We start from the raw sequence: 12,796 nt of genomic DNA on the forward strand, positions 1-12,796 counted from the left end.
CTACTCACTCTCTACTACTCACTCTCTACTACTCTACAACTCTCTACTACTCTCTCTACTCACTCACTCTCTACTACTCTCTACTACTCACTCTACTAATCTCTACTTCTCTCTTTCACTCACTCTCTACTACTCTACTACTCACTCTCTACTACTCTCTTTCTACTACTCACTCTCTACTACTCATTCTCTACTACTCGCTCTCAACTATTCTTTACTACTCACTCTACTACTCACTCTCTACTGCCCTCTACTACTCACTCTCTACTACTATCTACTACTCTCTCTACTTCTCACTCTCTACTACTCTTTCTACTACTCACTCTCTACTGCTCTCTACTACTCACTCTCTACTACACACTCTCTACTACTTGCTCTCTACTACTCACTCTCTACTACTCTCTACTACTCACTCTACTACTCAATCTCTACTACTCTGTACTACTCACTCTACTACTCTCTCTCTACTACTCTCTACTACTCACTCAACTTCTCTCTACTACTCACTCTCTACTACTCACTCTCTCCTACTCTCTACTACTCTCTCTCTACTATTCTCTACTACTCACTCTACTACTCACTCTTTACTACTCTCTCTCTGCTACTCACTCTCTACTACTCACTCTCTACTACTTACTCTCTACTACTCTCTACTACTCACTCTACTACTCAATCTCTACTACTCTGTACTACTCACTCTACTACTCTCTCTCTACTACTCTCTACTACTCACTCAACTTCTCTCTACTACTCACTCTCTACTACTCACTCTCTCCTACTCTCTACTACACTCTCTCTACTACTCTCTACTACTCACTCTACTACTTACTCTCTACTACTCTCTCTCTACTACTCTCTACTACTCACTCAACTTCTCTCTACTACTCACTCTCTACTACTCACTCTCTCCTACTCTCTACTACTCTCTCTCTACTACTCTCTACTACTCACTCTACTACTTACTCTCTACTACTCTCTACTGCTCACTCTACTACTCACTCTCTACTATTCTCTACTACTCACTCTCTACTACTCACTCTCTGCTACTCACTTTCTAGTACTCACTCTACTACTCTCTACTACTCAATCTACTGCTCTCTACCACTCACTCTCTACTACTCTACTACTCACTCTCTACTACTCTCTACTACTCTCTCTCTAATACTCACTCTCTACTACTCACTCAACTTCTCTCTACTACTCACTCTCTACTACTCTCTACTACTCTCTATTACTCACTCTCTACTACTCTCTACTACACACTCTCTACTACTCACTCTCTACTACTCACTCTCTACAACTCTCTACTTCTCACTCTCTATACTCTCTCTCTCTCTCCCACTCACTCGCTACTACTCACTTGCTACTACTCTCTCCTACTCACTCTCTACTACTCACTCCCTACTACTCTCTACTGCTACTCTCTACTACTCACTCTCTACTACTCTCTACTACTCACTCTACTACTCTCTACCACTCACTATCTACTACTCTACTACTCACTCTCTATTACTCTCTACTACTCTCTCTCTAATACTCACTCTCTACTACTCACTCAACTACTCTCTACTACTCACTCTCTACTACTTTCTCTCTACTACTCACTCTCTACTATTCACTCTCTACTACTCACTCTCTACTACTCACTCTCTACTACTCGCTCTCTACTACTCTCTACTACTCACTCTCCACTACTCACTCTCTACCACTCATTCTCTACCACGTTCTACTACTCACTCTCTACTACTCACTCTCTACTACTCTACTACTCTCTAGTACTCTCTCTACTAATCACTCTCTACTACTCACTCTCTACTACTCTACAACTCTCTACTACTCTCTCTACTCACTCACTCTCTAGTACTCTTTACTACTCACTCTACTACTCTCTACTTCTCTCTACCACTCACTCTCTACTACTCTACTACTCACTCTCTACTACTCTCTTCCTACTACTCACTCTCTACTACTCAATCTACTACTCTCTACTACTCACTCTCTAATAGTCTATATCTACTACTCACTCTCTACTACCCACTCTCTGCTACTCACTCTCTACTACTCGCTCTCTACTACTCACTCTCCACTAATCACTCTCTACTACTCGCTCTCAACTACTCTCTACTACTCACTCTACTACTCACTCTCTACTGCTCTACTACTATCTACTACTCTCTCTACTTCTCACTTTCTACTACTCTCTCTACTACTCACTCTCTACTGCTCTCTACTACTCACTCTCTACTACACACTCTCTACTACTTGCTCTCTACTACTCACTCTTTACTACTCACTCTACTACTCAATCTCGACTACTCTCTACTACTCACTCTACTACTCTCTCTCTAGTACTCTCTACTACTCTTTACTACTCACTCTCTACTACTCACTCTACTACTCACTCTCTACTACTCACTCTCTCCTACTCCCTACTAATCTCTCTCTACTACTATCTACTACTCACTCTACTACTCACTCTCTACTACTCTCTCTCTGCTACCCACTCTCTACTACTCACTCTCTACTACTCACTCTCTACTTCTCTCTACTACTTACTCTCTACTACTCTCTACTGCTCACTCTACTACTCACTCTCTACGACTCTCCACTACTCACTCTCTACTACTCACTCTCTGCTACTCACTCTCTAGTACTCACTCTACTACTCTCTACTACTCACTCTACTACTCTGTACCACTCACTCTCTACTACTCTACTACTCACTCGCTGCTACTCTCTACTACTCGCTCTCTAATACTCACTCTCTACTACTCTCTCAAATTCTCTCTACTACTCACTCTCTACTACTCTCTCTCTCTACTACTCACTCTCTACTACTCACTCTCTACTACTCGCTCTCTACTACTCTCTACTACTCACTCTCCACTACTCACTCTCTACTACTCGCTCTCTACCATGTTCTACTACTCACTCTCTACTACTCACTCTCTACTGCTCTACTACTCTCTACTACTCTCTACTACTCTCTCTACTACTCACTCTCTCTAAAAACTCTCTACTACTCTATAACTCTCTACTACTCTCTCTACTACTCACTCTCTACTATTCTCTACTATTCACTCTACTACTCTCTACTTCTCTCTACCACTCACTCTCTACTACTCTACTACTCACTCTCTACTACTCTCGTTCTACTACTCATTCTATACTACTCAATCTACTACTCTCTACTACTCACTCTCTACTGCTCTCTCTCTCCCACTCACTCGCTACTACTCACTTGCTACTACTCTCTCCTACTTACTCTCTACTACTCACTCTCTACTATTCTCTACTACTACTCTCTACTACTCACTCTCTACTACCCTCTACTACTCACTCTACTACTCTCTACCACTCACTCTCTACTACTCTACTACTCACTCTCTATTACTCTCTACTACTCTCTCTCTAATACTCACTGTCTACTACTCACTCAACTACTCTCTACGACTCACTCTCTACTACTTTCTCTCTACTACTCACTCTCTACTATTCACTCTCTACTACTCACTCTCTACCACTCACTCTCTACTACTCGCTCTCTACTACTCTCTACTACTCACTCTCTACTACTCACTCTCTACCACTCATTCTCTACCATGTTCTACTACTCACTCTCTACTACTCTCTCTCTACTACTCTACTACTCTCTAGTACTCTCTCTACTACTCACTCTCTACTACTCACTCTCTACTACTCTACAACTCTCTACTATTCTCTCTACTCACTCACTCTCTACTACTCTTTCCTACTCACTCTACTACTCTCTACTTCTCTCTACCACTCACTCTCTACTACTCTACTACTCACTCTCTACTACTCTCTTCCTACTACTCACTCTCTACTACTCACTCTCTACTACTCAATCTACTACTCTCTACTACTCACTCTCTACTAGTCTATATCTACTACTTACTCTCTACTACCCACTCTCTACTACTCACTCTCTACTACTCGCTCTCTACTACTCTTTACTACTCACTCTCCACTGCTCACTCTCTACTTCTCGCTCTCAACTACTCTCTACTACTCACTCTACTACTCACTCTCTACTGCTCTACTACTATCTACTACTCTCTCTACTTCTCACTTTCTACTACTCTCTCTACTACTCACTCTCTACTGCTCTCTACTACTCACTCTCTACTACACACTCTCTACTACTTGCTCTCTACTACTCACTCTCTAGTACTCTCAACTACTCAATCTACTACTCAATCTCGACTATTCCGTACTACTCACTGTACTACTCTCTCTCTACTAGCTCTACTACTCTTTACTACTTACTCTCTACTACTCACTCTACTACTCACTCTCTACTACTCACTCTCTCCTACTCCCTACTAATCTCTCTCTACTACTCTCTACTAATCACTCTACTACTCACTCTCTACTACTCTCTCTCTGCTACTCACTCTCTACTACTCACTCTCTACTACTCACTCTCTACTACTCTCTACTACTTACTCTCTACTACTCTCTACTGCTCACTCTACTACTCACTCTCTACTACTCTCTACAACTCACTGTCTACTACTCACTCTCTGCTACTCACTCTCTAGTACTCACTCTACTACTCTCTACTACTCACTCTACTACTCTCTACCACTCACTCTCTACTACTCTACTAATCACTCTCTGCTACTCTCTACTACTCTCTCTCTAATTCTCACTCTCTACTACTCTCTCAACTTCTCTCTACTATTCACTCTCTACTACTCACTCTCTACTACTCGCTCTCTACTACTCTCTACTACTCACTCTCCACTACTCCCTCTCTACTACTCACTCTCTACCATGATCTACTACTCACTCTCTACTACTCACTCTCTAATACTCTACTACTCTCTACTACTCTCTCCACTACTCACTCTCTCTAAACACTCTCTACTACTCTATAACTCTCTACTACTCTCTCTACTACTCACTCTCTACTATTCTCTACTACTCACTCTACTACTCTCTACTTCTCTCTACCACTCACTCTCTACTACTCTACTACTCACTCTCTACTACTCTCGTTCTACTACTCATTCTATACTACTCAATCTACTACTCTCTACTACTCACTCTCTACTACTCTATATCTTCTACTCACTCTCTACTAGACACTCTCTACTACTCACTCTCTTCTACTCGCTCTCTACTACTCTTTACTACTCACTCTCCACTACTCAATCTCTACTACTCTGTACTACTCACTCTACTACTCTCTCTCTCTACTACTCTCTACTACTCTCTACTACTCACACTACTACTCACTCTCTACTACTCTCTACTACTCACTCTCTGCTACTCACTCTCTACTACTCACTCTCTACTACTCACTCTCTACTACTCTCTACTGCTCACTCTACTACTTACTCTCTACTACTCTCTACTACTCACTCTACTACTCACTCTCTGCTACTCACTCTCTAGTACTCACTCTCAACTACTCTCTACTTCTCACTCTACTACTCACTCTCTACTGCTCTACTACTATCTACTACTCTCTCTACTTCTCACTCTACTACTCTCTCTACTACTCACTTTCTACTGCTCTCTACTACTCACTCTCTACTACACACTCTCTACTACTTGCTCTCTACTACTCGCTCTCTACTACTCTCTACTACTCACTCTACTACTCAATCTCTACTACTCTGTGCTACTCACTCTACTACTCTCTCTCTTCTACTCTCTACTACTCACTCTCTACTACTCACTCTACTACTCGCTCTCTACTACTTACTCTCTACTACTCTCTACTACTCTCTCTCTACTACTCACTCTACTACTAACCCTCTACTACTCTCTCTCTGCTACTCACTCTCTACTACTCACTCTCTACTACTCACTCTCTACTTCTCTCTACTACTCACTCTCTACTACTCTCTACTGCTCACTCTCTACTACTCACTCTCTGCTACTCACTCTCTAGTACTCACTCTACTACTCTCTACTACTCACTCTACTACTCTCTAACACTCACTCTCTTCTACTCTACTACTCTCTACTACTCTCTCTCTAATACTCACTCTCTACTACTCACTCAACTTCTCTCTTCTACTCACTCTCTACTACTCTCTCTCTTAACTTCTCACTCTCTACTATTCACTCTCTACTACTCACTCTCTACTACTCACTCTCTACTACTCGCTCTCTACTACTCTCTACTACTAACTCTCCACTACTCACTCTCTACTTCTTGCTGTCTACCACGTACTACTTCTCACTCTCTACTACTCACTCTCTACTACTCTACTGTTCTCTACTACTCAATCTACTACTCTCTACTACTCACTCTCTACTACTCTATATCTACTACTTACTCTCTACTACCCACTCTCTACTACTCACTCTCTTTTACTCGCTCTCTACTACTCTTTACTACTCACTCTCCACTACTCACTCTCTACTACTCGCTCTCAACTACTCTCTACTACTCACTCTACTACTCACTCTCGACTGCTCTACTACTATCTACTACTCTCTCTACTTCTCACTCTCTACTACTCTCTCTACTACTCACTCTCTACTGCTCTCTACTACTCACTCTCTACTACACACTCTCTACTACTTGCTCTCTACTACTCGCTCTCTACTACTCGCTCTCTACTACTCTCTACTACTCACTCTACTACACAATCTCTACTACTCTGTACTTCTCACTCTACTACTCTCTCTCTACTACTCTCTACTACTCACTCTCTAGTACTCACTCTACTACTCACTCTCTACTACTCACTCTCTACTACTCTCTACTACTCTCTCTCTACTACTCTCTACTACTCACTCTACTACTCACTCTCTAATACTCTCTACTACTCTCTCTCTGCTACTCACTCTCTACTACTCACTGTCTACTACTCACTCTCTACTACTCTCTACTATTCACTCTCTACTACTCTCTACTGCTCACTCTACTACTTACTCTCTACGATTCTGTACTACTCACTCTACTACTCACTCTCTGCTACTCACTCTCGAGTACTCACTCTACTACTCTCTCTCTGCAACTCTCTCTATTACTATCTACTACTCTCTAGTACTCTCTACTACTCACTCTCTATTCTCTTCATCTCTACCTCTCTCTCTTCTACTCTCTACCTCTCTACACCTTTACCTCTCTACCTCTACCTCTCTACCTCTACCTCTCTACCGCTACACCTCTACCTCTACACCTCTGCCTCTCTATCTCTCTCTACCTCTCTCTACATGCACACATATGCACATATATATATATGCATATATATGCATATGTGTTTATATAAATGTATGTGTATATATATTTATACATCATCCATCTGCAGTACGTGATAATAATACACTCTCAGGCTCCAGAGAGAATAATAATCAGGAAGTTTACATATACATACATATATAAACATATATATAATCTGCAAATCTATATAAATACAAATATAAATTCATGCATACATATACATATACATATATGCATACATATGCATGTTACGTACATGAAAGTTTGAAAAACACTAATACAAGCAAAGCTAAAAAGCCACCTAATTACAAACAGAATTGCTTTAACTTAAACAAGGGTGAGGCCTATTGCATTTTCAATGCTTGTTTACTTTGGTTCCATCAAGAAGACATTCAGATGTGTCACACATTTGCCATCAATTCTTAATATTGGCTCTCTAGTTGCTCATTAGATCACTGTAGTAAAGCTACTGCTCATCAGGGAAGTCTGCTGCTGGTATTCAAAGTGCATGTTTCAGTCTGCATGTCAGAATTTTTTTAATGAAATTGAAGATGATTTGAGAAGTCAAAATGTGCCCTATTGTTTTTTTTCTGCAACACTAATCAAAATTTCTATGGCAAAATGAACCCCCTCATTTTGTTCCTTTGCAAATTAAATGTTGTAAGTGTTACCACTTTATTCCAATCAATATGGCTTCAGGTGTGCCATACATTTGTCATAAGTAAGACTGTTAGCGCTCTAGTTGTTCTTTAGAACACTCTGGGACATTCTGTCATTGGGCTATACTTGGGCTACATCTGAGTGATATTTGTGCTACATTTGGGCTCTTTTGTCTCTGGTGGCCATCTTGGGAGACTTATTTGTTATCAAGTTTCCTAATGTCCTCATTTACTACAGTCTCCTCAGCAGGAAATACTTTCAGTTCTTTACTTTGATTCCATCAAGAAGGCATTCAGATATGTCACACATTTGCCATCAATTCGGAATGTTAGCACTCTATTTCCTTTTTAGATCACTGAAGTAAAGCTACCGCTCACCAGGGAAATCTGCTGCTGGTATTGAAAGTGCATGTTTCAGTCTGCATGTCAGAATTTTTTATTGAACTAGAGGAGGATTTGAGAAGTCACATAAAATGTGATCTAATTTTTCTTTTTTCAGCACTAATCATACTTTCTATGGCAAAATGAACCCCTCATGTTGTTCCTTTTTAAATTAAATGTTTAAGAGTTACCCCTTTATTCCAATCAAGATAGCTTCAGGTGTGCCATACATTTGTCATAAGTAGGGGTGGGCGGAATTTGCGGAATTAACCTCCGCAAATTATCGCGAGAATGCAGAAAATCTCCGCAAACATGCCGGAAATATCGCGAAGATGCGGAAGTTTTTTTGCCGCCTGTTCGCGGTATTTTTTGCGTGTTCGCGGGTCGCCAACTTACCCATGCGGTCGCTCACGGGCGCGGCCATCTTGTTTTCACTTGTCCCGCCCTCTGGCGTTGTTTACTTCCTGTTCCGGGTCGCGCAATGCATGTTCGCGGTCGATATTTCCTGTTCGCGATCGCTTTTACTTGATCGCGTTGCTTTTTGCTTGCTCAGGGAGAAAATATCGCGCGAACTTGCGCACGTGGTCGCAACGGGCGCGGCCATCTTGTTTTCCACTCTATTGCATGGTTCTGGGGCCTGATTTTCAATCCTCCCTAAATCTTTTCAATCCTTTGTTTATAGCCACTTTTTTTGGATCTTTATTACTTATTATTTCTCTAACTATTTTCCTGCCTCTATATTTTTGGTTTTTGTGTACTTTTTTTTTGTTTTTTAGCTACTTTTTCTCTTTGTATTGCCCGCTATTTATTTCCTTTACTCCTTTATTTATTTTACCTTTTCTTTCCCGCCCCGTCCCCAGAACCATGTCCAAGGGCAGGGCTGTTCGCCGGCGCAGCCAGAGCCGCGACTGCCTTCCTTGCGGAAGGCGGCGCCCACAAGGGGTGCATGCACGGGCCTTATTTGGGGAGGCGGAGTTGGCTGCACTAATTTTCTTTGTGCAGCGCCACCTCCCCTCAACCCTGGCAGCAGGTGGCAGGCCTGGGTCCGGGTACGGCCTCCGGGAGCGTCGGCAGCGGTGGGGGAAGGTGCGCCGGGCAGTGTCGCGCATCTCTGGGGTCCGGCGCACCCAGGCACAGCTGACGCACCGGTGGTCTGACATCCTGGACCGTGAGCAGGACCTGCTGGACCTGCTAGGAGTGGAGGTCCCGGGGCTTGGTGAGTACCTATTTAATTATTACAACTTTGTGTCTGTTCTTCTGCTCTATGTTATATATTGCGAATATCTTTTTTTCCTTCCAACCAGCTAGAATGTTGCTGCTTGCAATACATTCCAGGTTAATAACGTTTAAAAGTCTTCTGTGATTATGACACAGGTGCTCTTCTGCGCTACTACTAATCTTACTTGTTTGCAGCTTTCCGTTTGCGCTTGCTTAGCGTGATTCTTTACGAGTTTATTTTAGAGAAATTAAGTTACGTAATGCTACAGTGACTCACGTCCCCTTCTTACTTTGTCCTGTCACTAATAGATAGGGGCGGATTGATACATAGGTTTAGGTACTTTGTATGAGCTTCTAATTGGTTAGTGGTATGCGTGATGCCCCCCTCACTCAGTTACGTGACGTGCTGCTAGTACGCCAGTCTTTAGAACCTTTCTAGTTTGTTCAATGAGTGGAGGTAGGCTTTGCAGTTACTTAGCAGTAGCAGATCAGCATCAATCAAACCAAAATTTGGTGTATACAAAAAATGTAGTCATGTTCATGTGTCCTCCATGATTGGATCATACACATTGTTGAGGAATACAGTCGAAATGCATACTTAATGTACAATTGGCATGCCTGGAATAGGTGGGCTAGGTTGGGTGGTACGTTGTACTAATTCTTAGGCTTACTTGTAACTTAGTTTTCTGGAATCAGAATGGAAGAATGGATTACTGTTGATAAATAGTAACTTAAGTAGTCGAACTGCGAATCCCCCGATATTACATGTTGACCAGATGAGATCGGTCAATGTAGTTATTGCAATTGTTTACATAAGTGTTTTTTGACCGTTGTTGAAAAATATTGTATTTGCTTAAGTTGACACCATCCATCAATGTTTGTCTCTTTCTTATATCTTTCCTGTTCATCAGCACCCAGGGGCAGACGGGCAGGGACTGGGCAGTCGGCGGGACAGGAACACCACGAGGAGGACACCGCTGAGGGCTCCTCTGCTGGCCCCAGTAAGTCTTCTTGTTTTTAATAATATTTCTTATTCCATAACTTTTACTGCCCCATTTCTCCCGAACTATAGTGTGTTTCCAAATGCTATTCTTTTACCACCAATTATCCTTCGATCTGTACGGTTTCAAAAAGCTTATCTCTGCCTCCGCTATGATGACTGAGTACCACTACATACTATCAGTCTGTCTGTCTGTACTGTAGTAGCTAGTCTTGCCCAGTTGGCCAGTGCCACTCTTTGTGAAAGGTTGTAATATAAAACTCATATTCACCAGTAGCTCATACAATCCGTTGGGTTGTTGTCTTGTACTACTTTTTACTCTTGTTGATGTTTAGGCTTTGAAAATTCACAGCAACAGCCCTACCAGATTTCTTAATATTTTGATATGATACCCTATAGGACATACAACTGTTGTAGGGATCTTGCACATACATTTGCACCAGAAAATAGGATGTTGGTGATGGTAGGTTGGACCTTCCTTGCACACCTCAATCAGAAATTCCGCACCCACCACAATTCCACTGCTTGACTATAGTACTGTCTTGTCATACCTATTAGGTCTCGGAACCCTCCCCCCAAGATAACCAACAAGTAGACAACCCAGAACATTAACACACGCAACCTCTGTCGTGGAAGCTATTCACATGCACACCCTTACTTTAATTTGCTCAATCGTGTAAGTTAGTCCACTCCACACCAAATACCACAAAGTCTATGTAAGTTTCAAATTTTTATTTCGATTTGAGAAGGTCTGTACACTGTTTTCTTAGCAGCACCAACCGGCAAATCAATAACATTAAAACAATATACATTGTTACACTTATACAGTTGGGAATTAAATCATGATAACTGAAGTGGTGGAAGGCAGCACCACCATCCCATAGCAATTTAGTTTATATACATTTATAAATGAAGATGTGAGTGAAGGGACCCCTCACCTCAGAAGAACCTAGTACTGGTAGTTGGTGCATCGTTCAGAAGCTCTGGTTCGTAGAAGCGAATCTTGCGTCTGTAATGCGAAAAAAGAAATGGTGTGCGTTAGTATATTGCAACTTGCAAGCATTTCTCAGCCGTGCCAAAAAGTGTAGCATCTATGGATAAGCAATATGGACTAACAGTAACAGTAGTACACCAGTTATTCCTAAAAAAGTGGCTTGTTAATGTTTGTTGACCGCCTGTACGCAGCGCGTAGACTAGACAGTAGCAGTGTGAGGCAGGTCATGTGGGCTCAAAGGTGTCTTAAGAAGCTGCAAGGTAAAGGTAACGTCACATGTGCATGGCTAGGGCTAATCAAGCAAATGCTACAATGATCATATAACTTAGTGTCTACTCTACTACTACCTGATTTGTACTAGTGATTTATGTTAGTATTAACTCATTTTTCAACCTTGCTACTGATCAATAGGGGGGAGGTGTATATGTTGCCTAATAAATGTGTAATGTTTTCTAGGCGCACTACCGACCACCATTGCTGGGGCCAGCGAAGGCGACGCAGAGGGCGAGGATGCGGCAGTTGCAGATAGCAACGGAGGGGGAGTGGCAGCACCAGTGGCAGGCGGTGGTAAGTTAGATTCATAATCTTTAACTATTGTTTAACTTGACAGCACACTCACTGCAAAGGTGTACTGTATGTATATGTATACTGTAAAGTTGTGAATTAGGGCCCCATTAGGATGGTGGACGTATTGCCCCCGCCGGGCTGGCTGGAATTCACTGCCGTCACAGCAGGGGCAAACCTCCCGCCATCCCTGTAGAAAATATTCAGACATGTCTAGGCGGAAAAGGGTTCAATATGGCGGTGGTGTCTCTCTCACCACACCGGCAGCCATATAATCTGCATTTTGGAATGCCTTTGCGTGGCGGCATTACCGTCCGCCACGGAAAGGCATGCACACATTGCAGAGTATGCTTGGGGGCCCCCATGGAGGGTACCTACCGATGCTATGGTACCCCCCCGACTTTCAAAGCAAAACGTGACAGGCTCCGTGCGAGGCCCGTCATGTTGTGCTTGGAAAAGCAGCACAACATTTTAGCATTGCTTTCAGCAAAGCCAACCAGAATTTAAATTTAAAATAACAGGGTGCGCCCGCCACTGTGCCGGGCGCATCATCCTAATTAATTGTCCCCACGGGACCCCCACCCTTTTTTAGCAGTCGGATGGCGGGCGGACAAAGTCCGCCCGCTATCCGATGTCGTAAGTAAGTATGAGTTCTTGGGGACGTTTGAAGAGTGAACTAGAAGACTAGAATTCCCTTTAATTGGTATAGGACTAGGAGCCAGAGTATTGAGTAACCAATGGCCTCATCTATCTGATTTCAACTCCGCTTT

This window comes from Triturus cristatus, chromosome 4_1 (assembly GCF_964204655.1).
Source record: "Triturus cristatus chromosome 4_1, aTriCri1.1, whole genome shotgun sequence".
NCBI lineage: Eukaryota > Metazoa > Chordata > Amphibia > Caudata > Salamandridae > Triturus > Triturus cristatus.